The sequence below is a fragment of the Coregonus clupeaformis genome, chromosome 7, assembly GCF_020615455.1.
Source record: "Coregonus clupeaformis isolate EN_2021a chromosome 7, ASM2061545v1, whole genome shotgun sequence".
NCBI classification, from domain to species: domain Eukaryota; kingdom Metazoa; phylum Chordata; class Actinopteri; order Salmoniformes; family Salmonidae; genus Coregonus; species Coregonus clupeaformis.
The window spans coordinates 15454784-15480998 of NC_059198.1; the positions used below are offsets into that span (position 1 = coordinate 15454784).

General features: G+C 42.2%; 1 protein-coding gene across 3 annotated transcripts in view; it reads left to right on the forward strand.

The window, feature by feature from the left end:
- Window positions 1-3260: 3260 nt before the first annotated feature.
- Window positions 3261-26215, forward strand: part of LOC121569918 (transmembrane protein 108-like) — a 57319-nt gene continuing 34364 nt past the window's right edge. For 2 of the 3 annotated variants that reach the window (XM_041881253.2, XM_045221609.1), the window contains exon 1: window positions 3261-3644. The gene's annotated coding sequence lies outside the window, so the exon portion shown is untranslated. Of the gene's footprint in view, window positions 3645-5331; window positions 5397-26215 lie in introns of all 3 variants that reach the window. The other variant, XM_041881254.2, reaches the window with a different exon arrangement.

Consider the following 26215-nt stretch of genomic DNA (forward strand, 5'->3'; position numbering starts at 1 on the left):
TTTTCTTTATTTTTACTATTTTCTACATTGTAGAATAATAGTGAAGACATCAAAACTATGAAATAACACATGGAATCCTGTAGTAACCCAAAAAGTGTTAAAAAATCAAAATATATTTGAGATTCTTCAAAGTAGCCACCCTTTGCCTTTATGACAGCTTTGCACACTCTTGGCATTCTCTCATCCAGCTTCATGAGGTAGTCACCTGGAATGCATTTCAATTAACAGGTGTGCCTTGTTAATTTGTGGAATTTATTTCCTTAATGTGTTTCAGCCAATCAGTTGTGTTGTGACAAGGTAGGGGTGGTATACAGAAGATAGCCCTATTAGGTAAAATACCAAGTCCATATTATGGCAAGAACAGCTCAAATAAGCAAAGAGAAACGACAGTCCGTCATTACTTTAAGACATGAAGAACTTAGAAAGTTTCTTCAAGTGCAGTCGCAAAAACCATCAAGAGCTATGATGAAACTGGCTCTCATGAGGACCGCCACAGGAAAGGAAGACCCATAGTTACCTCTGCTGCAGAGGATAAGTTCATTAGAGTTACCAGCCTCAGAAATTGCAGCCCAAATAAAGGCTTCACAGAGAAACCACTACTAGAGGACACCAATAAGAAGAGACTTGCTTGGGCCAAGAAACACGAGCAATGGACATTAGACCGGTGGAAATCTGTCCTTTTGGTCTGATGAGTCCAAATTTGAGATTTTTGGTTCCAACCGCCATGTCTTTGTGAGACGCAGAGTAGGTGAACAGATGATCTCCGCATGTGTTTCCCACAGTGAAGCATGGAGGAGGAGGTGTGGGGGTGCTTTGCTGCTGACACTGTCTGTGATTTATTCAGAATTCAAGGCACACTTAACCAGCATGGCTACCACAGCATTCTGCAGCGATACGCCATCCCATCTGGTTTGGGCTTAGTGGGACTATCATTTGTTTATCAGCAGGACAATGACCCAACACACCTCCAGCCTGTGTAATGGCTATTTGACTAAGAAGGAGAGTGATGGAGTGCTGCATCAGATGACCTTGCCTCCACAATCACCCGACCTCAACCCAATTGAGAGGGTTTGGGATGAGTCGGACGGCAGAGTGAAGGAAAAGCAGCCAACAAGTGCTCAGCGTATGTGGGAACTCCTTCCGTACTGTTGGAAAAGCATTCCAGGTGAATCTGGTTGAGAGAATGCCAAGAGTGTGCAAAGCTGTCAAGGCAAAGGGTACCTACTTTGAAGAATCTAAAATCTGTTTTTTAAAATGTTGGTTACTACATGATTCCATAGTTTTGATGTCTTCACTATTATTCTACAATGTAGAAAATGGTAAAAATAAAGAAAAACCCTTGAATGAGTAGGTGTCTAAACTTTTGACTGGTACTGTATATACACAGAACAAGCTGACAAAGGCTACCCAAGGCAGAGGTCTACTTACTGTGATGGAGAATAAAGAAACCAATGGCAAAATGAGAAATCCCCAGAGCCCGCTAGATGTGTTCCAATCAATTCTGCTGCCCTTACAACAGCTGTGTGGCGCTCCCTTACTGTGAACACCAGATTTTGTTTAGCCACCTCTTACCCTGTTATGTTCCGATGCCAGGCTGGCTGGTGAGGGGAAGGGTTCCTACTACACGCCCATATGGAGGGGTAAGTGGTTTAACCTCAAAATGGCTAAGCTTCTGGTTGAATGCTTCAGGATTAGGGGAGAAGATGGGGGAGTGCTCCCCGCAGAGCAATAGGGTGACACTGAGGCTTTCAGAACCAAACTGGATGCGTAGCCTACATGTTCACTGATATGGTGCTAAACATGCTACAATAATATTGTCTTGTTGGTCACAAGAGTGGTCCTCTCACATGCGCAATACTCCCTAACCCATTTCATCAACTTAGTGTTTAACAATTGTGCTTCCATGTTGGCCAGCTATAGTACATTCACAATGGGAAGCCCAATTATATTAATCTGTCCCAGGTCTGTTTCTAGAGGCACAGATAAGGGTCCTCTCCCCCTCCACAATCTCACTGGCCATGTGTGTGTCCCAAATGGCACCCTATTCCCTATATAGTCCACTATATAGGGAATAGGGTGTCATTTGGGATGCATTCCATAAGACAAATGCTGCAGGGGCTGAGGAACCTAATGAGAAAGTCAGACCACTGGGACAGCACACAGCATGATTCCCACAACAACAACAATGCCATGTTTCCTTGGTGATGGTGGGAGGGATATGGGAGCCTGTGGCAGTGTTGTGTGTTGTCCATCTCCAAACCCAATAAACATTGCAATAACCGAAACCTCCATTCATAGTGAACTGATTTAGTAAATATTGGTGGTAGAAGCGAGAGTGAGAGCCCATGCCATGGCCCATGATTAAAAACCTTCCAAAGTGGGGTTTCTCAGCATCATGGACAATGTAGTTAAATCAAGTCAATTTGGATGTTTTCTGTCAACACGTATTTATTTAATGGGGTCATCTTTTTATTTTGTTAGAGGGTGTTGTCTTGGATTTGTGTTGCCTTGGCTGCACTTCTTTTCGGGGCCTAAACCCAAACACTGATGAAGAAATTGTCTTCGTTTAAAGAATTTCATTTTGGCCATAAAAATGCTGTCTAAAGTAGGAATTAATTGAAATTTGACATTTTAAAGATGTTTTTTACAACTTAAAGATGCCTTCTTATGGGTAAAACCACATACAGACAGATTGGTATAAGATACAGTATCTGCTCTATTGTCAGGGCACATGTTGACAAGATGTTGGGGAATCACTTGAGGGGAATATTGACCAGCTGAGCTCAGTTGGTAGAGCATGGCACTTGCAACGCCAGGGTTGTAGGTCCGTTTCCCACGGGGGGCCAGTATGAAAAATGTATGCACTCACTAACTGTAAGTCGCTCTGGATAAGTGTCTGCTAAATGACTCAAATGTAGTCACCTCAGTGTAGCTCAATAAACAAACTAGGCATTTTGTTATATTTCAGTCTTCTGTGATGTATATAAAGTGTAATATTGGGATGCAAACTTGAATACATTTCAACTCTATCATACATGGTACATGTGTCTTCAATTTAAGCCCATAACCATGTGTGTGATGTGTATACTTTTGTTTCAAAGTAGATTTAAGACTACCAAGAAACGCTCTGTGTGGACCCCTGTTTAAGCCACCGGTTACTGGGACAAATCATGCTTATCCGCACGGGCTCTTGGAAACCTAGCCCCTAATCTGAGTCAGGACAAAAAACTGTGCCTGCTGTTGTAGCAATATGTCCTCATTACATTTCCACTGCTGTACTCCCGCCACGAAAATCCAACAGTCCTTTAGTACATTGTGCACCCGCACAGTAACATATGATGCGCCTCATATTTGCGAAGCCTGTAGCCTCCACCAAGTGGTTATTTGCCAGCGTTGTCAGGTCCCAGGATTTCAGTGGAGGCGTCCCCGCCGTCCTATTGTATTGCGCTTGAACAAACTGGGTGGCTCCACCCGGGCAGCAGTATAGAGCTCCGTCGGATTGAACATGGAGCTCATGTGACATTCTGGTTCGGAACCCGACACGTGCGGCTTGTGTGACTGGAGTGGTGACACAGCAGCTTTTGGGGATTCATTTGACTGGGATACACGGAGTACCCGACGTACCGACGCACCTTGTGTAATAGGTAAGCAGAATCATTTGTGTGGCCCCTAGGCTATTGTGTGCTCAAATGGTAACATGTTTCGCGCATTCGTGAGTTGAAAGTCGATTTAGGCGTCACTGGGTTACTAACCTCGTGTTTAGATGTATCTACTCTGGCGTTTGTTGTTACATTGATACTACCACGGTACAGTTATTTTCGCGCGCGTAGCCTATGTGAGTGCGATTGTCTGCGACTCTTGAATGTTCTCATGACTCACTCTTTTTATCGGAGGAATGATATCAATGGGGCTCCAGGCTACTCGGGCAACTCTTTCTAATCAATTAATAACCCATTCCTCAGCTATTAGTTACAGTTCACGGTTGTGAGAGCCAGGGGAATACAATACACGAGTCATGGTTTAGATGCAAAGACGCTCAATAACTGGCTAAAATACAAATTGTTGAGTTACTGTATCTGACTGTGGTGGTGTTGCCTGGGTGTAAATCGGTACTATTTCTAGTAGACTGTTGCAGCATTTGGCCTGTGGGAAGACAAACCTGATGTTCTACAGTAGGAAAATAATAGGAGAGACATACTGTAGAAGTACTATACATTCCTGTTAAAAAAAGATGCAGAGCAAACAATTTTGGGTATATTTCCACCATCATCAAATGCAATTGGACCATTTTATGTTTTATCATCATTGCCATTTCCTAGCCATGTTAGGGATTCATCCATGCATGTGGAGACTTTGGGAGGTGGGGGCACATGGACGTTTTCATAATTGACCCTGAACTAATGACCAATAGGTAGTTTCAAGTATACACTGAATGCCTGACCTAAAACCCAACAGGAGTGGTGACAACCCACAGTGAGCTCTAAAAGTATTGGGACATTGACCATTTTTGTTGTTTTGGCTGTGTACTCCAGCACTTGGGATTTGAAATGATACAATTACTATGAGGTTAAAGTGCAGACTGTCAGCTTTAATTTCAGGGTATTTTCACCCATATTGGGTGAACCGTTTAGAAATTACAGAATTTTTTGTACATAGTCAATCCATTTTAGGGGACCAAAAGTATTGGGACAAATTCAGTTATCTGTAGTAAAAAGTTAAATATTTGGTCCCATATTCATAGCATGCAATGACTACATCAAGCTTGTGACGCTACACATTTGTTGGATGATGCATTTGCTGTTTGTTTTTGTTGCGTTTCAGATTATTTTGTTCCCAATAGAAATAAATGGTAAATAATGTATTCATTTCTATTGGGCACAAAATAGTCTGAAACACAACCAAAACAAACAGCAAATGCATCCAACAAATGTCTAGTAACAAGCTTGATGTAGTCATTGCGTGCTATAAATATGGGACCAAATACTTAACTTTTTACTACTTTAATACACATAAGTGAATTTGTCCCAATACTGTTGGTCCCCTAAAATCGGGGGGACTAAATTTGCCTCTGTCCCAATACTTTTGGAGCTCACTGTAGGTCATGTTTACTGAACCCTGAACCATATTCATCGTAACAATTAACACTTCATCTAACATCGTCCCTAGGCTATTGCATTTGGGCGGAAGTGTCTGGGAACGAGATTACACTTTACAGAAACTGTTTTACCACTTGACCGCTATTTCCATGGCATAATCCATCCATTGTTGTTGTAGTTGACTGGTTATAGAATGTATTATTTATGAAAACTACTGTGTATGTGAAACTGACAGATTGAGAAACCATTGAGAAGGAAGACACGGCAGAGACAGCTAATACATTTTTCTTCCATTAAAGGGTAAGTTCCCGCAGGAATTATTATATTATAACAACGGAAAGGCATAATAAGGGGCACTCTTAAAAAGTAAGACCATTATCTTCTCCCTCACATTGAATACTTTTTAAGCTGGAAACTTCGGCTTGGTTTCCTCAGCAACAGTGAGGTAGTAAATTGTGTAGTTGGTAAGTGTGTGTTAATTGAACCTGCTGGTCACTCTTACCATTGTGATTGGAATGTTGGTCCCCAGTTCTCCACAGAACCCCCCCACCCTCTTTGTTCTGGGGACAATCCTCCACTACTGTGTGCGGGGGAAGAGGCAGGGTCATTAAGGGGCATTGACATCTGTAGCTGACAGCTTCCTTGGGGTCCATTGACATGCTGTATGTGGAGCTCAGAGACTGGTTAGTGAAACATATGAAGGAAGCATCCAATCCAAGGGACTAAGTAAACAAAATAACACGCAGGATGGCAGTCTCGTTAGAATTTAGATTGTCTGTCACCCTTGACGAGTTAGCTACACACATTTGTCAAGTCAAAATGAACTGTTTTAATACTGATCCAGGTTGTCCAAGATAAAGACCAAATGCCGTCATTGTTTACCATGACAAAGAACTAGAACCAAAATGTTGTGACTGGCTTTTATTCAACCCCAATGTTATGGTGTCCTAACTGGAGGAGTGACATGTAGAGGACATGAACCATTCCATCTGGGAGATTTATGGGTTATCTTGGTCCAATCCCCCATGATCCTTTCTGATGTGCTTGTGATGGAGGGCAGACCTGGGAGAGTGTATTGACTGTCTGGTATTGACTGCAACTGCCTCCCAACTTATAGACCTATCTGTCTTCTGTCATCTAGAGGAGCGTCAGGGGACCAGTGGTTGGACATCCTGCGGTCTTAACAAAATTGTCAGGAAAAGTCTGCTTCAGCAGTAGAAAACACCCGGAAAGTATTGACTTTCCCATCCAAAACATCAGGCCCCCTCAAACAAACTTATCAGGGATGGTTAAGGAAAAAGGAAAATCTGGTGTCTGACTCTGGGTTGTTGAGAAATACGATAGTAGTGAAGCTCTATGATTGCAAGACCGTGTGAAAGTGTTGGAATGTAGGCTAGTCAGGGCACCAGACTACAGAACAGTCCCACAAGAGCCCCCATGACTGGCGGAGCATGGTACCACTAGGCCCTACAGCATGAGGTGGAATTCACCCCTCTGACTAAATATGACCCACACAAACTATACATGCTCAGGGTAGACTTAGAACTCACTACCTTTAGTGCTGACAAAAGCACCATGCTGGAAAAACAGGATTTCATAGAACAAGAGAGGGAAGGAAAAAAACAGCCACCTGCTTCTCCTTTCCTGTATTTTCTAAATGTCACACCGCATTAGCAACTAGCGAGACGCTTTCAGACTCGGCTGCCTTAGAAATGAGTTTTGTTTAAGCCGAAAGAGATGAGGGTTCACACACAGGAACCGCAGGAGTTGGTGATATGCTGAAGACTGTTTGTTTGGAACAGCGAAAGCGCTCTATTCGACCAGGAAGAAAAATACATTTCCCCCTAAGCCACTTATGATCCTATCAGCTAGAGAGCGCTCCCATAGGAGATGGAGGAGCGTTGGCCAGCCAAGCAGAACGGTTAGCCTCACAAAAAAATGGCTCTCAGAGGCGGTGACATTTCAAAAGCCATTATACTGTATAGAGACCAGTATCAGACTGAGGTCTGTCTGTGCATTGGGGGGTATCTGAGTGAATGGTGATATACCAACCCCCGGACGCTATAGGAACATAAAAGGCCAGGCCAGCGCTAGCAGAGGCCCCAGCTGCACAATCACATCAGCAACCACAGAAAAAGCAGTGGTAATAGATAAGTAGCCATTATGTTGATTAAAGGGCCCGATGGGCACAGGGAGATAAGAGCGCAGGCAGCGCCCGGCCGAGCGTGAGGACGACGTGTTTACATTGGGAATTCCTCACATTCCTCGGCTGCAGCCACGTCGATCCGATTCTACACCTCCACCCGCTGACGCTCAGGTCGTTCACCCCCTGTGCCAATGGGGACCCCCAAGGGGAAGGGGTAGGGTCCTCTCTGGCCAACTTCTATATGACGACACACTGGTCTTATGATCCTCTCTAACTTCCAATGGAAGGTCGGCTAAGTCATCTTGCAAAAGCACCTCTAGGTTAGTCAATATCTTGGTCATACATTTTCAGTCTCTAAGGAAGTATCAGCAGCAGGTTGAAGTGATTGTGCCTTCGGTTAATTCATCATACATCCTGTTTACTGCTTTTCAGCATGGTTGGCTGATCTTACTCTCCACAAAACAAGAGCTGGCTTAGATATTTAACCTGCTTATGTCAAACTCCCAGATGATCCCAATTCCCTCTGGAGACTAAGGACCAGTAATTCCCAGTGGATTTCAGCAGGTTTGGAGGGTTATCGCAAAGAGCTGCACTCAAGCCTATAAGACTATTGGCCAAGACATGACAGTCAACAGATACTGTATATTTTCTAATCTAGCCTAGGATTTTTAAAGCTACATACCAAGGACTCTAGCATTTTTTGACTTATTTATTAATTATATACCCATTGATTCTTGAAGAATATAACTTTTGAATGCTCCAGGAGCTTATTTCAACAGCCGTACCACATCAGAACTCAAAATATATGCTTGTTTTACTCCACTGTTTGTAAACAATGTCAATGTAAACAAACACTGTATAGTTAAAACTATTATTTTGATATCATGGATGGTCAGTCCTTGCATCAATAGCTCTGTCTATGAGTTTGAAAGTGGTTACATTTCTCCAGGCCCATCCCTCAGCTTTTTACCAAAAGAGAGGCAGGGTGAAGCTTTGTTATTGTTTCTATTAAAGTCATTATTTAGCTCGTTTGCAGATTGTCCTGAAATAGTCATGGCCATTCTTTCTGTGTCTTCTTCAATGATCATAGAGAGAGTTGTTTTTGCTGATCACGTGGACACAATTTGAGTCCAATTTGGTTATTGGAATTTGGCATTCCAGGACATATTGCTAAATCCCCTCAGGGTTAAGGGGTGCACAAATCTCTGGTACCCTTTGTACAAGGAAGTCATAAGGCTGGACTTAACACTAGACTTTATCCCCCAGTTGGCTGAATTTTTCACCAGCTCAGTCTTTGTCACCCAGTTCATTGTTAGTTTGACAGGTGTTGCATATTTGCCCTGAGAAACTCTAGACTGAGTTTTTAACCATAGATTTACGACTCAGCTTGAAGAGTTGATACCAACCTTTGAAGTCAACCTGGTCTCAGAGCATTTCGTATTACTTCGTATTATTATAGCTGGCTAACGTTAGCTAGGCTAGCGGTTAGGGTTAGGGTTAAGGTTAGGGGAAGGGTTAGCTAACATGCTAAGTAGTTGCAAAGTAGCTAAAAAAGTAAGTAGTATGTAGTTGAAAAGTTGCTAATGAGTGAAAATGCTAAAGTTGTCCGTGATGAGATTAGAACTCGCAGCCTTTGGGTTGCTAGACATTCGTGTTATACGCCCACCCATCCACCTCAACCAATATTTTTGCCTTAAGTAACCATCTGTTTTATATAACCATACCAAACGTAACATATCATACTAATTTGAGTGTCCCGGATTTACGTTTACTATGTTACATCTGAGACCAGGCTGTTGAAGTGGACAGCTTCTCATGGTCAGTAATGGTCAATAATGGCTACCTAAGTGTGAAAAGTGAAACAGAAAGACATTTGGAGGCCTTTGTGAGTGAAGGCACAGCGAGGGCTCGTGTTCAGGATTGATCTGCACTTTTAATGTGGTGCAGATGAATGGGACTAATAGGATTATAAGGAGGGCCTGGTGGGTGGAGAGGTAAGGGGGGCACATGCCACTCCTACCCCTGTGCTCTGGCCCAAGCTGGTCACCCAGGGTCATGTGATGGAGGGGAACAATGATGGCAGGTGTCGCCCTCCTGATTATTAAGGCTGGACTGGGCTCAAGCAGGAGGATTACTCCAACAGACCCACTAATGGTGGACAGGTTGTGACCCCTGTTAACAAGCAACGCAATTAATACCCTCATCACCTTTCCAAAGTGGCTTTCAATCTGAAGTTTAAAAAGGGTTAAATGGGCACCTCTGTTTCCTTGTAAACTACTTTGGATATATCTCTTTCAAGTGAGCCTGAAATACTGTGGCAAATATACAAAAAGGAACAACATTTCTCTTTTCTCCACTTCACTTCAGAACATTTAGCTCCTTTCAACAGTAAAGCTCAAGCCATAGCAGTGGTGCCCATGCAGGCCGGGCTCATCAGAGACGGGCTAGAGATTAAACCATGCACCATATGCTGAGTAGCCAGCCCAGGGGGACTACTGATTAGTGGGCTCCCATGTCACTGTCACCTGCTAATCGGTTGGGGGGGGAGATGCCCCCTTCCCCCATCCCATTTAGAGACCCTCTTCCATCTTTACCCTTAGCAGTGTCCTTCCACAAATCCCAGCTTTTCTGCTCAAAACAACCCCCCCTCATCCTTCATCCTCCCTCCCCCAACCCAGCTTTGGCGTTTCAGACGGTTGCCATCCTAAGTTTTGCTATTGTAGGTCAACCGAGAGTTCCCTGGGCTCAAGTGATGATAGCCTAGCTGTCTGTAGGATACAGTGGATAATGGTAGCCATCTCTCTTCTCGTCGTTGCTTGGTTCATAAAACCTTCCCTTTCCTCAGACAGTGAGTATATGCTGCTCGTCCTGTCTCTACTACACATCGCTCATTTCATGGCTGCTCAATCATCTGATTGGCTCAGAAGGAGCAGGCTGATGTTAGCTAGCTATATGTTTGGCTAGGAGGACAAACCCTTCACCAGGGTCAACTGAGGGAAATTAGACGATAGCGGAGGATGAAGGTGCTGAGAGTGCCTGCAGGAATAGCCTTTACATCCTGTGCAAAAGCTCTTCAGGAGAGACAGATAGAGAGGATGACAGGGATGAAGGTCTTCAGAAGGCTGGTTTTAGAAGAGGCTCCATGGTTAGAGATTAGTTTGTTTGGAAACCCAGAGTCTCTCCTGTTTTAATAGTAAGGATTATTTACTGTTCTCATCATGTTATTCCTCTCAATGTATCACTGTAACTGACATTTCACAAAAATCACTGAATTAGCCACCTCTGCAAGTACAGTGCATTCGGAAAGTATTCAGACCCGTTGACTTTTTCCACATTTTGTTAGGTTACAGCCTTATTCTAAAATTGATTAAATTGATAAAAATCCTCAGCAATCTATACACATTACCCTATAATGACAAAGCGAAAATAGTTTTTTAGAAATTTTGCAAATGTATTAAAAATAAAAAACAGATATACCTTATTTACATAAGTATTCAGACCCTTTGCTATGAGATTCGAAATTGAGCTCAGGTGCATCCTGTTTCCATTGATCGTCCTTGAGATGTTTCTACAACTTGATTGGAGTCCACCTGTGGTAAATTAAATTGATTGGACATGATTTGGAAAGGCACACACCTGTCTATATAAGGTCCCACAGTTGACAGTGCATGTCAGAGCAAAAACCAAGCCATGAGGTCGAAGGAATTGTCCGTAGAGCTCCGAGACAGGATTGTGTCAAGGCACAGATCTGGGGAAGGGTACCAAAACATTTCTGCAGCATTGAAGGTCCCCAAGAACACAGTGGCCTCCATCATTCTTAAATGGAAGACGTTTGGAACCACCAAGACTCTTCCTAGAGCTGGCCGCCCGGCCAAACTGAGCAAATGGGGGAGAAGGGCCTTTGTTAGGGAGGTGCCAAGAACCCGATGGTCACTCTGACAGAGCTCTAGAGTTCCTCTGTGGAGATGAGAGAAACTTCCAGAAGGACAACCATCTCTGCAGCACTCCACCAATCAGGCCTTTATGGTAGAGTGGCCAGACGGAAGCCCGCTTGGAGTTTGCCAAAAGGCACCTAAAGACTCTCAGACCATGAGAATCAAGATTCTCTGGTCTGATGAAACCAAGATTGAACTCTTTGGCCTGAATGCCAAGTGTCACGTCTGGAGGAAACCTGGCACCATCCCTAAGGTGAAGCATGGTGGTGGCAGCATCATGCTGTGGGGATGTCTTTCAGCGGCAGGGACTGGGAGACTTGTCAGGATCAAGGGAAAGATGAACGGAGCAAAGTACATAGAAACCTTGATGAAAGCCTGCTCCAGAGTGCTCAGGACCTCAGACTTGGGCGAAGGTTCACCTTCCAATAGGACAAGGACCCTAAGCACACATCCAAGACAACACAGGAGTGCCTTCGGGACAAGTCTCTGAATGTCCTTGAGTGGTCCAGCCGGAGCCCGGACTTGAACCCGATCTAACATCTCTGGAGAGACCTGAAAATAGCTGTGCAGCAACGCTCCCCATCCAACCTGACAGAGCTTGAGAGGATCTGCAGAGAAGAATGGGAGAAACTTCCCAAATACAGGTGTGCCAAGCTTGTAGCGTCATACCCAAGAAGACTCGATGCTGTAATCGCTGCCAAAAGTGCTTCAACAAAGTACTGAGTAAAGGGTCTGAATACCCTTGTAAATGTACAGTTGAAGTCAGAAGTTTACATACACTTAGGTTGGAGTCATTAAAACTTGTTTTTCAACCACTCCACACATTTCTTGTTAACAAACTATAGTTTTGGCAAGTCGGTTAGGACATCTACTTTGTGCATGACACAAGTAATTTTTCCAACAATTGTTTACAGACAGATAATTTCACTTATAATTCACTGTATCACAATTCCAGTGGGTCAGAAGTTTACATACACTAAGTTGACTGTGCCTTTAAACAGCTTAGAAAATTCCAGAAAATGATGTCATGGCTTTAGTACCTTCTGATAGGCTAATTGACATCATTTGAGTCAGTTGGAGGTGTAACTGTGGATGTATTTCAAGGCCTACCTTCAAACTCAGTGCCTTTTTACTTGACATCATGGGAAAATCAAAAGAAATCAGCCAAGACCTCAGAAAAAAAATGGTAGACGTCCACAAGTCTAGTTCATCCTTGGGAGCAATTTCCAAACGCCTGAAGGTACCACATTCATCTGTACAAACAATAGTATGCACGTATAAACACCATGGGACCACGCAGCCGTCATACTGCTCAGGAAGGAGATGTGTTCTGTCTCCTAGAGATGAACATACTTTGGTGTGAAAAGTGCAAATCAATCCCAGAACAACAGCAAAGGACCTTGTAAAGATGCTGGAGGAAACAGGTACAAAAGTATCTATATCCACAGTAAAACAAGTCCTATATCGACATAACCTGAAAGCCGCTCAGCAAGGAAGAAGCCACTGCTCCAAAACCACCATAAAAAAGCCAGACTAGGGTTTGCAACTGCCCATGGGGACAAAGATCGTACTTTTTGGAGAAATGTCCTCTGGTCTGATGAAACAAAAATATAACTGTTTGGCCATAATGACCATCGTTATGTTAGGAGGAAAAAGGGGGTTCTTGCAAGCCGAAGAACACCATCCCAACCGTGAAGCACGGGGGTGGCAGCATCATGCTGTTGGGGTGCTTTGCTACAGGAGGGACTGGTGAACTTTACAAAATAGATGGCATCATGAGGAAGGAAAATGATGTGGATATATTGAAGCAACATCTCAAGACATCAGTCAGGAAGTTAAAGCTTGGTCGCAAATGGGTCTTCCAAATGGACAATGACCCCAAGCATACTTCCAAAGTTGTGGCAAAATGGCTTAAGGACAACAAAGTCAAGGTATTGGAGTGGCCATCACAAAGCCCTGGCCTCAATCCTATAGAAAATGTGTGGGCAGAACTGAAAAAGCGTGTGCGAGCAAGGAGGCCTACAAACCTGACTCAGTTACACCAGCTCTGTCAGGAGGAATGGGCCAAAATTCACCCAACTTATTGTGGGAAGCTTGTGGAAGGCTACCCGAAACGTTTGACCCAAGTTAAACAATTTAAAGGCAATGCTACCAAATACTAATTGAGTGTATGTAAACTTCTGACCCACTGGGAATGTGATGAAATAAATAAAAGCTGACTATTATTCTGACATTTCACATTCTTCAAATAAATTGGTGATCCTAACTGACCTAAGACATGGAATTTTTACTAGGATTAAATGTCAGGAATTGTGAAAAACTGAGTTTAAATGTATTTGGCTAAGGTGTATGTAAACTTCTGACTTCAACTGTATTATTTCTGTTTTTATTTTTAATAAATTGCCAACAATTCTAAAAACCTGTTTTGCTTTTGTCATTATGGGGTATTGTGTGTAGCTTGATGAGGGGAAAAAACAATTTAATCAATTTTGGAATAAGGCTGTAACGTAACAAAATTCGGAAAAAGTCAATGGGTCTGAGTACTATTCAAATAGAGGCTTTTGGCGCGAGAGTACTTTATATGGTTCTCTCGCTATCTCTTTCTGCTCTCTGCTCTAAAGAGACGCCAACTCCCTGTCTACTAATCTGAGGCGGCATTAATATTGAATAAGATGGAGAGAGGCGTCAGCCCCACAATTAATTGCCATATACAGAGCTGCTGACGATAATGAATAAAGCCTCAACAGAATAGGGGGGGGGGTTCTGTACAAGCCACATCACCATGGAGACAGTGGATTCAATGGATCTTGGGAGAACTCTGTAGTGGACACAGCTTGGAAACAACACAGGAGGGGCAAGCAGATAATAAACATAGTGACACGCCAAACAAACTCCCAGTCACACAAACTACACCGTAACTCACTGGCAGAAAGAACAACTGGGCAGCCATTGGGAAATGTCTGCTTAGTAAGCTGTCCTTCACTGTGTCTGCCTTCCTGGCTACTGGCTTTGATGTTCTGGCTGAGGGAGGGGTTACGACGCATGAGTTATGGATATGATTCTGGATTGGGTTCCGTCGCCCATATGTTCTGTGTTCTCTCCCAGATTGCCTAGCTAAGTGTTCCGACTCTATGGTAGAAAGACTGTTCTGGAAGACAGCCCTGAGCCAAATGAAAACGACCTCCTGTAGCTGCTGCCTGCCTGCTGGACAGTCCCTCTTCTTTAGCCGCATCTTTGAGCCAGAGATGGAAGCGTTTCAGGTTCATCTGAAGGTGCACATAAATCGAACAAAGTGGTTGTGGTACAGACTGTTTGTGCCAGTAAAATCACTGCAGTTCATTGCAGTGCAGTATAAGTCAGACATGCCTCTGAAACGTTGATGATTTATTCTCTGTGTGTCAGTATAGAAAATGTACTGTGTGTCAGTATAGAAAAGGTACTGTGTGTCAGTATAGTACATGTACTGTGTGTGTTTGTGTGTATAGGCGACGTGTGTTCAGTATATCTCATACTGTACAAGTGCACGTTTGTGTGTGATGATTCTACTTTTAAACTACTGGTTTTATGGTATTGGCTTCCTCTTCCTTTCTTCGCTCTCTCACACACACACACACTCACACTCACACTCACACTCACACTCACACTGCTCTGTTGTCCGCAGTGCTGCAGTCATCTCCTCTGGAAACTGTCACCACAGCAACTCTTAAAATAATGTCATTGAGGAGGCTTGGTTCCACTACTCCAATCTTCCTCCCCTGCTCCACTCACTTCATTTTTCACTCTTTCACTAATAATAGATCCTGCTGATCACCCCGCCTCATTGTCCCGTGCACAACACTTTGCAGGAGAGCGTGATAAAGGAACGAGAGAGAGAGAGGAAAGAGACACCTGCGAGTTTCTCACTCTTTGTCTGCTACAGCCGCAAACTCTCCCCTGGGCCAAGCGTTTGACATTTAACTACCACAGCCATGAACGGGAGCTGGAATGCCATTGACATTCATTTTGTCTGGCACGCACGGTCTCCTGCTGGGTGCGTTTTGTCCTCGGACCCTACTCCACCGAGATCCATCACAGCTCAGGACAATTTCTAGCGCACACAATGGATCTCTCTTGAGTGTTGGGGCCTACCATTCACCAACACAAATGTGTAGAGGAGGAAATTCACCCATATAAACGTGTTTTATTAACATGGTGAATATATTTTTAAAAAATAGTTATATAGATATATATATATATATATAGAGGTGAAAGCATTGGAAATGCTTTTGGCGGTTAATCTGCTTCTGTTTTGTGGGTGGCACTGTGTGCTGTTTTCGATGGATGGGTCCTGGCCTCTCGGGGCCTTAGGGATACGGAGGGACGTGGGTGGGATGCTGATCACTGGGATGACGGCTCAACTTGGGATGGGGAGGGGCTTTAGCGGGGGAATTAGTGGAGAACAATTGAAGGGTTACTCCGTAGCAATGCAAATATCACGATACAGCTATATGGACACTCAATCATTACGCTATTTTTTTATTGGTAAATTTACAAACATATATAATGATAAATAGACTTGAAACTTGTATCTCATTATGGTGTATGGTGAAATAAGTATAGCCAGTTATAATTGTAATGGCTTAGCTGATAATAACAAAAGAAGAACAATATTTACATGGCTCAAAGAGAAGGAATATAATATCTATTGTATACAGGAAACTCATTCAACAATTCGAGATGAAGTAGCGTGGAAAAAAGAATGGGGGGAAATATACTTCTCCCATGGGCAAAGAAATTCAAAAGGGGTGATGATATTAATTAATAGTAATTTTGATCCGAATGTGCAAATTGTCCAAATAGATACGCAAGGTAGATGGATTATTTTAAATATGTTATTGGACCATAAACAGATATGGCTCATTAACCTTTACGGACCAAATAATGATGATCCACAATTCTTTGACAATATACACTGCTCAAAAAAATAAAGGGAACACTTAAACAACACAATGTAACTCCAAGTCAATCACACTTCTGTGAAATCAAACTGTCCACTTAGGAAGCAACACTGATTGACAATAAATTTCACATGCTGTTGTGCAAATGGAATAGACAACAGGTGGAAATTATAGGCAATTAGCAAGACACCCCCATTAAAGAAGTGGTTCTGCAGGTTGTGACCACAGACCACTTCTCAGTTCCTATGCTTCCTGGCTGATGTTTTGGTAACTTTTGAATGCTAGCGGTGCTTTCACTCTAGTGGTAGCATGAGACGGAGTCTACAACCCACACAAGTGGCTCAGGTAGTGCAGCTCATCCAGAATGGCACATCAATGCGAGCTGTGGCAAGAAGGTTTGCAGTGTCTGTCAGCATAGTGTCCAGAGCATGGAGGCGCTACCAGGAGACAGGCCAGTACATCAGGAGACGTAGAGGATTCCGTAGGAGGGCAACAACCCAGCAACAGGACCGCTACCTCCGCCTTTGTGCAAGGAGGAGCAGGAGGAGCAATGCCAGAGCCCTGTAAAATGACCTCCAGCAGGCCACAAATGTGCATGTGTCTGCTCAAACGGTCAGAAACAGACTCCATGAGGGTGGTATGAGGGCCCGACGTCCACAGGTGGGGGTTGTGCTTACAGCCCAACACCGTGCAGGATGTTTGGCATTTGCCAGAGAACACCAAGATTGGCAAATTCGCCACTGGCGCCCTGTGCTCTTCACAGATGAAAGCAGGTTCACACTGAGCACGTGACAGACATGACAGAGTCTGGAGACGCCGTGGAGAACGTTCTGCTGCCTGCAACATCCTCCAGCATGACCGGTTTGGCGGTGGGTCAGTCATGGTGTGGGGTGGCATTTCTTTGGGGGGCCGCACAGCCCTCCATGTGCTCGCCAGAGGTAGCCTGACTGCCATTAGGTACCGAGATGAGATCCTCAGACCCCTTGTGAGACCATATGCTGGTGCGGTTGGCCCTGGGTTCCTCCTAATGCAAGACAATGCTAGACCTCATGTGGCTGGAGTGTGTCAGCAGTTCCTGCAAGAGGAAGGCATTGATGCTATGGACTGGCCCGCCCGTTCCCCAGACCTGAATCCAATTGAGCACATCTGGGACATCATGTCTCGCTCCATCCACCAACGCCACGTTGCACCACAGACTGTCCAGGAGTTGGCGGATGCTTTAGTCCAGGTCTGGGAGGAGATCCCTCAGGAGACCATCCACCACTTCATCAGGAGCATGCCCAGGTGTTGTAGGGAGGTCATACAGGCACGTGGAGGCCACACACACTTCTGAGCCTAATTTTGACTTGTTTTAAGGACATTACATCAAAGTTGGATCAGCCTGTAGTGTGGTTTTCCACTTTAATTTTGAGGGTGACTCGAAATCCAGACCTCCATGGGTTGATACATTTGATTTCCATTGATCATTTTTGTGTGATTTTGTTGTCAGCACATTCAACTATGTAAAGAAAAAAGTATTTAATAAGATGATTTCATTCAATCAGATTTAGGATGTGTTGTTTAAGTGTTCCCTTTATTTTTTTGAGCAGTGTATATAATAAATTATCAAGTCTGCAAGCAACTCAAGACAATATTATTATGGTGGGGGATTATAATACTGTTTTAAATAGCTCAATGGACCGTAAAGGAAATCACACCACAAACAATCACCCACATGCTCTTAAGGAAATTGTGAATGTCATGGATACATTAGAACTAGTAGATATATGGAGGCTTAAATATACTGATCTAGTGAGATATACATGGCGGAGACTGAATCAAGCTAGTCGTCTTGACTTCTTTCTTATCTCATTCTCGTTGGCACCAAAAGTAAAAAAAAGTGTTGATAGGGGACAGAATGCGGTCGGACCATCATATAATAGGCATATACATTACTCTTACTGAATTTCCACGTGGGCGAGGATATTGGAAATTTTATCAAAGCCTATTGGATGATAATTTATTTATAATTAGAACAAAGGAATTTATAACTGACTTTTTCCAACATAACATAGGTACAGCGAATCCCCTTATTGTATGGGACACCTTTAAATGTGCCTTTAGAGGCCATGCAATTCAGTACTCATCTCGAAAACAAAAGCAATTTAGGTCAAAAGAGTTTATACTAAGAAAGGAAATAGAAAGTCTAACAGAACAGATAGATGGCAATAAAAACTGTAACATAGAGGCTCAGAATAAATTAGAGGAAAAACAAAAAGAAATGGAGAAACTTATTCAAGAAAGATCAAGTGTAATATATTATAAAAATAAAGCAAACTGGATGGAATATGGGGAAAAATGCACAAAATTCTTTTTTAATCTTCAACATAGGAATGCTACCAAAAAGAACTTAATGAAACTGGTTACAATTGACGGAGTCACCCATAATTCACCAAATGATATTTTGAAGGAAGAAACAAAGTACTTTAAGCATATGTTTTCTTTTCAGTCGCCTCCATCTCCTCTAACTGAAGCTAATTGTAGAGATTTTTTTTCTATTGATAATGTCAAATTAACAGCCACACAGAAAGACTCATGTGAAGGTGAAATTACTGGATGCAATTAAAGACTTTAAGTCCGGGAAAACTCCAGGGTTGGATGGCATACCAGTCGAGGTATACCAAACCTTTTTTGATATACTAAGAGGACCGTTATTAGCATGTTTTAACCACTCCTATGTAAATGGTAGATTATCTGACACTCAAGAAGAAGGTCTGATCTCATTATTACTGAAACAGGATACAAGTGGAAAATATAAAGATCCAGTCCATTTAGAAAATTGGAGGCCCCTTACACTTCAGTGTTGTGATGCAAAAATCCTAGCAAAATGTATAGCGCATAGAATTAAAAAGGTATTGTCGGATATTATTCATTCTAATCAGACAGGTTTTTTACATGGAAGATACATTGGAGATAATATAAGGCAAGTATTGGAAACAATAGAACACTATGGAAAATATGGGAAACCAGGCCTGCTATTCATAGCAGACTTCGAAAAGGCATTTGATAAAGTTCGACTGGGGTTTATATATAAATGCCTGGAGCATTTTAATTTTGGAGAATCTCTTATAAAATGGGTCAAAATCATGTATAGTAACCCTAGGTGTAAAATAGTAAATAATGGCTATTTCTCAGAAAGTTTTAAACTGTCAAGAGGAGTGAAACAAGGTTGTCCACTATCGGCATATCTATTTATTGTGGCCATCGAGATGTTAGCTATTAAAATCAGATCCAATAATAATATCAGAGGATTATAAATACAGGGCTTAAAAACAAAGGTGTCATTGTACGCAGATGATTCATGTTTTCTTTTAGATCCACAACTAGAATCCCTCCACAGCCTCATAGAGGATCTAGATACATTTTCTAACCTCTCTGGATTACAACCAAATTATGACAAATGTACTATATTACGTATTGGATCACTAAAAAATAAAATTTTTACATTACCATGTAGTTTACCAATAAAATGGTCTGATGGTGATGTGGATATACTCGGAATACATATCCCAAAGGAAATAAATGATCTCACTTCAATAAATTTTTATAGAAAGTTAGCAAAAATAGATAAGATCTTACTACCATGGAAAGGAAAATACCTGTCAATTTGTGGAAAAATCACCCTGATAAACTCTTTAGTATTATCCCAGTTTACCTATTTGCTTATGGTCTTGCCTACGCCTAGCAAACAGTTTTTTAAATTATATGAGAAAAAAATATTCAATTTTATTTGGAACGGCAAGCCAGACAAAATTAAAAGAGCATATTTATATAATGAATATGAATTCGGAGGACAGAAATGATTAAATATTAAAGCATTAGACCTATCACTAAAATCTTCAGTCATACAAAAGTTATACTTAAATCCGAACTGGTTCTCAAGCAAATTAGTAAGATTGTCTCACCCAATGTTCAAGAAAGGCCTTTTTCCCTTTATTCAGATTACAACCTCTCACTTTCAGTTATTTGAAAAGGAAATAATCTCCCAAATGTCACTATTTCTAAAACAAGCCATAGAAAGTTGGTTGCAATTTCAATTTAATCCTCCAGAAACTACAGAACAAATAATGCAACAAATATTGTGGTTAAATTCAAATATACTAATTGACAAAAAAACTTTATTTTTTGACAGAATGTTTAAAAAAGGTATAATCTTCGTAAATGATATCATCGGTAGGACTGGTGGAGTTATGTCGCACATGCAGCTAACAGAAACATATGGAAATGTCTGCTCTACCCAAAATTACAACCAAATAATTGCAGCCTTACCGCAAAAGTGGAAGAGGAAAGTGGAAGGGGGAGAAAGTAAGGAACTTGTCTGTCGGCCTTGCATTAAAGAACATAATTGGTTAAGGAAAACTGTGATAAATAAAAAAGTATATCAGTTTCACTTAAGGACCAAAGGATTGACAGCCGTCCCATATAGATTGCAAAATAGTTGGGAAGAGATCTTTGACGTACCGATCCCATGGCATAGTGTTTATGAACTGACACGCAAAACGACACCGGATTCAAAAATTAGAATCTTTCAATTTAAATTATTATATAAAATTCTTGCTACCAATAGAATGTTATTTATTTGGGGGATACAATCTTCCCAGCTCTGCAGATTTTGCTGTGAAGAGACAGAATCATTAGATCATTTGTTTTGGTTCTGTCCATTTGTAGCTTGTTTTTGGACACAGGTCCAGGAATGGCTAAAGGATTGCAATATTTACCTGGAACTAACCTTGCAGACAGCATTACTGGGTGATCTGAAAAGTCATAGTCAATCAATCAATAATATAATAATACTTTTAGCAAAAATGTTTATTTTTAATTCACAATCTGTAGAAGCAATGAGAATAGAAAGGTTCAGAACTTTTGTAAAACATCACAGTACGGTCGAAATATATATGGCAAATAGAAATCCTATATGGATGGTGTTAAGAGATAGATGGGAGGTATTGAATAGAGTTGAAGGATGGGACTAATAACAAATAACAACAAATAATAACAAAGATAGCTAATAATGTAAGCATACTGTGTCCATAATAAGTATATAGGTTGTATGTTGGGAGCTTTTGGGAAAGAGCACAGTTAGAAAGATATGGCATATAGAAGCAAACCGGATGGACATCATGAAAATGATCGGAGAGGTTGAGAGTAGAAGAAGTTCAGGAGCAAAGAAAATAAATAAAAAAATTAATATATATATAATAGAATTATTGTAAAATTAACTCTGTCCATAAGGTAAATGTAAATGTAAATGTGTAGATAGTAAGTATAGACTGGAAGTAGAGGCCTGGGCATTGTTGTTCACTAATTTACTCCAAGTAGGGAAAGGATGGTGGGGTTGAAAAGTAATAAAGGGGAGTGTATATATATAAAAATATAAAAAATAAAAAACATGGGGGATTGGAAGTGATGCAGACAATTACATTGATAGAAGATACAATCTATCTGCAATATTAAGCTGATCCATTCCCCCAATAAAAAAAAATAAAAAAAATTAATAATAATTAATAATAATAAAAAAACATTAAAAAAACATGGTGAATATCAAGAAGGGATGTAAGTTAACTTTCACTGTTGGGACACAATCATCATTTGTTCAAATCTTCCTTCAGCTGACACATCTGTCTTCCAAGTAGAACAGCAAGCAAATCATCACCTTCCACCAAAGTAATGTTGCCACTTCATCATAAGCAAAATGACTGGGAATAATGCACTTCAATCAAACCTCGCCTCCAGACTAGCGCTGGACCGTTCACTGCCTTCATCCATATTAATAAACAATTCTAACTGTGTATGTGATCACTCATGTTGTTTCTGAGCCGCTGACCCTCCCGTCCACTACACAAACCATGCTGGGGCCTGCCATGCTAGGTACCTCCTCCTCTGTTTACCTATTCATTTATTCAGCCATGACTGATGACACGTACAGGCCAACCATAGCTCTCTTCATCTTCTGGTAATTAAACATCTGTTGGTGGTCGTTTTTCGCCTTGAAATCACTCCAAACACACACACACACACTCTGCGCGGTGCCGGCAGAAACAACTTGTCCCGGGCGAGCAGGCTAGCGTTTGGTAATTAGTGTGCTGAGTGGTCGCGTTGATTACTTCATTATTTCCCAGATAAGCATCTACGTGAGGCAGTTGATTGATGCTGCGGGTTTGACAGTAATACATGCTAAAGCTCCAAAGTTGCACTATACAGAAATCGCTCCACCATTTCCTGGTTGCTAAAACTAATAGTTCACTAATTTCAGTTTGTGACAAAATAACCTAGTATAGTGTAGAGAATCATTGTACCATCTAAACCGCTGTGAAATATATTTTCCTTAACCAACAATATTGTTGTTTCAGCTGTTTGAAGCTGGTGTACAAAACCGAATATAAAAGATGTAAAAACAAAACTTAAGAACGGGAAGCATAGAAATAGTGCATGTAGAACATATCTACCTCTTCTTAGACTTGCTTTCAAGTAGAATGATAGATCTGTAACTCACATTTCTATGTGAATTTGGTTGAGTTGCCCAAAAAGTTACATATTGCCACTTTAATAATAATAGCACAGTGCTGGTGAGAAAAGGGGGTTGGCAAACACCTAGCAGATAGTTGTTTACCGTGAATAGGCTAGGCTACAGTACCAAGGCATTCAGAGGAGCCTTTAACTTGTCTATTTGATGAAGGAACCATCAGGTCAGCTTAAACCATAGCTGAAACTAATTAGCAGGCCATCAAAGAGCTTTGGTGTAATTACTCTACAGTAGGGCTATAGGTTTTTACTCCAACCCTAATCTAGCACACCTGATTCTAATAATTAGCTGGTTGAGTGAGATAAATCAGGTAAATTACAACTGGGGTTGGAGTGAAAACCTACAGGAAGGTAGCTCTCCTGGAAGAGGGTTGGAGAGCTCTGCTTTACAGTCATGGCGACGATACCATCACCATTAAAGCCTGAATCACATTATAGCAAAGGAGAATCCTCAGATGGGAGCCTGGCTGGGAGGCATGAAAGGAAAGGATTTGAAGGGTGCATCAAGGCTGAGACCCCTATTGCTTTGTTAAGACAGTTTACTTCAAAGGACGTCACCTGAAGTTGGTGTGTTTGCCCATAGTTAAGCAAACCCAATGATGCTTGCTGGACAATGTCTTGGTAAATCCTCAACTTTGAAAACAAAGTTTCCATGATGGCAAAGTTTTCAATGTTTCATCGTCCTTTCAAAGAGAAAGCGCTCATCAGAAACTCACAGATAATGGAACTAACAAGCAGTAAACTATCCAGGGGTACAAATAAGCCTAGAATAAACTCCCGAACAGCATGGAGTCATGCTCACTTTACCATGGCCAGACATCAGAGAGATGTGGGACAATGAGGTTTAGATACGATCTGCAAATCAATTGATAGGAAGTGCAATCTCCTCTTCCGATCCAGCCAAGTCATCTGTGCTGATGCGCTCTAAAGGGCGTAATGAATTTGTAAAGTGCACGATGGCAGACGCTTTGTGTCGCTTCAGGCACTGACAGTCAGATGAGGCCAATCACTGCTAGGCATGCTCTGATTGAGCAGTGTCTGTATGGACGTTTATTAGCTACCTATCCAATAATCGTGTTCCACCCTTAGATTGCTCTCTGGGCTGGGTTGTAGCTCCTAATATGTCTGAACTGAGCCCATCCGACACCTCTCCTACTGGTCTGAACTCCCAGCAGAACCACATCTCCAACAATAACCAACCTGTCTAGACAGAGTCCACACCCTATATGTCCTCATATCTGCTGTCTGTCTGTCAGGTCAGGTAAACAAACACGTCTCCATACCCACAGGGACTGGCTCTTTGACAAGCTCCATTATGGCCTTGGCTGCCCTGTTCCCACTCCTTTGTCATCAACTTGTACAGCCAGGGTTCTCCACAAATTGCAACTGTTTTAATCATGGGTCTCCTTCAGTGGCTGTGGGGAAAGGTCTCCTCTAGCCTAGTAGTACCCAGGCAGTGGATAAGGCTGGAGGGATAGAAGAATACTAGTTCTGCCACTTCCAGCTCTGGTGAATTACTCTCAGTGGGTGTCAATCATGAACACCCAAAGTCAGTCAAACCACTCCAACTCAGATCCACTCCACTGTATGGGAAGAATCAGAAGGATGAAGGACCAGTAGGATGTAAATAGAACAGTGCAAACAGCAACCAGACAATGACACTGCAACCGTGATTAAGGGCTCTTCATTCGTCATTACAATCCTCATGTTCTCATATGCAAACTGTCTAGCATCTGCCTTTGACTGTCAGTCTTAATCATGGCGTAATTAACCAAGCTTACATTGGCTGATTGTGCGAAAGTTTGGAGTGTTGTACTTCCCCATGGGTGTCGGTGAGTGTCTGTTTGCATGTGTGTAGCCAGACATGCTTCCATTGCCAGCCGCTTTCTTGGAGTTAATCCGTCTCACTAATAGCGAGGGATGGAGTAGAAGAGGACGGGGGAGAGAACAATGCAGCATCTCTCCTTCTCAGTCTCTTTCGTGATTCTTGGACGCTCTTGGATGCTCTCCCCCGCGGATGCCGGTTCTCCCGCTCATCTCACAGCTATGGCTTTGAAGTCCCTGGTCCGTGTTTCGACAGTCAAGGAAGTCCCCCCATTACCCTGCGTTCCTGCCATTGTCACCGACAAGCCCAGTAAAATGTTGTGTGTGTAGAGTATGGAACTTCCTGGACTTTTTTACGTTACGTTATGTGTGTATTTGTGTGTGCTGGGCAGCTTTTAAAGAAGGAAGAGAGAGGAAGTGTAGACACATTGGAGAGTTGTTATTTCCCTCACAATGCAGGTTATTTAGTGTTATCTCTACAGACAGGCTTGCCGAAGCTACCTCATGGAAATACTTGGACATTCCAGAAGGTCTTGTTCTCTGTCTTTTACCGGACATAGCATTGGAGTGGGTCATAGTTTCAAACATGGAGAGAGAATAGAGATCAAATCTCTCCAGAAAGCACAAATACCATAGTTTGTCATCATGCTTGTTTCTCCAACCATCTTGGATACCATGTTTTTGATTCATACTAATAACTCACAAGAGCTTTAGAACAAATACTGTTGCCTCATGCTGTATGTCTTTACAGGAGCGTTTATCTGAGCCTAGTCTGTATGGTGTGTGTGCTGTGTCACTCCTGATGCCTTGTGAAAGAGAGCATTAGACCATGAGACTGGTTTTGAGAGGACACACCCTTTGTAGTAATGATTTGGCATGTGTATGTCAAAACCCATCTGCATTTTGAAATGAATATGATGACATGTCTGTCATTTGTTTATCTGAGAGATTAAGTCTGTTTGTGTTATTACGTTCACTCTATTGGTGTCCATTAGACCTTTTATGGAGAAACATCAAACACAACCCAAGTAGCATGCTTCACTTCTATGGCCGCGTAATCTCTGTTAACCCAGAAGTAAAATCTTGCATAATTTGGTCAGCTGCGTGATTAACGTCTGTGTTCATATGTGTTAAAAATTGAGAGTTCCGGCAAAAACTAAGTCACCACCCTCGCAAAAGGAAACTCTCAGCCAAAGTACACTACATGACCAAAAGTATGTGGACACCTGCTCAACGAACATCTCATTCCAAAATCTTGGCCATTAATATGGAGTTGGTCCCCCCTTTGCTGCTATAACAACCTCCACTCTTCTGGGAAGGCTTTCCACTAGATGTTGGAACATTGCTGCGGGGACTTGCTTCCATTTAGCCACACAAGCATTAGTGAGGTTGGGCACTGATGTTGGGCGATTAGACCTGGCTCGCAGTCGGTGTTCCAATTCATCCCAAAGGTGTTCGAAGGGGTTGTGGCCAGGGCTCTGTGCAGGCCTAGTCAAGTTCTTCCACACCGATCTTGACAAACCATTTCTGTATGGACCTCGCTTTGTGCACAGGGGCATTGTCATGCTGAAACAGTAAAGGGCCTTCCGCAAACTGTTGCCACAAAGTTGGAACCACAGAATCATCTAGAATGTCATTGTATGCTGTAGCAGCTGAAAAACAGCCCAGATTCGTCCGTCGGACTGCCAGATGGTGATGCGGGATTCATTACTTGAG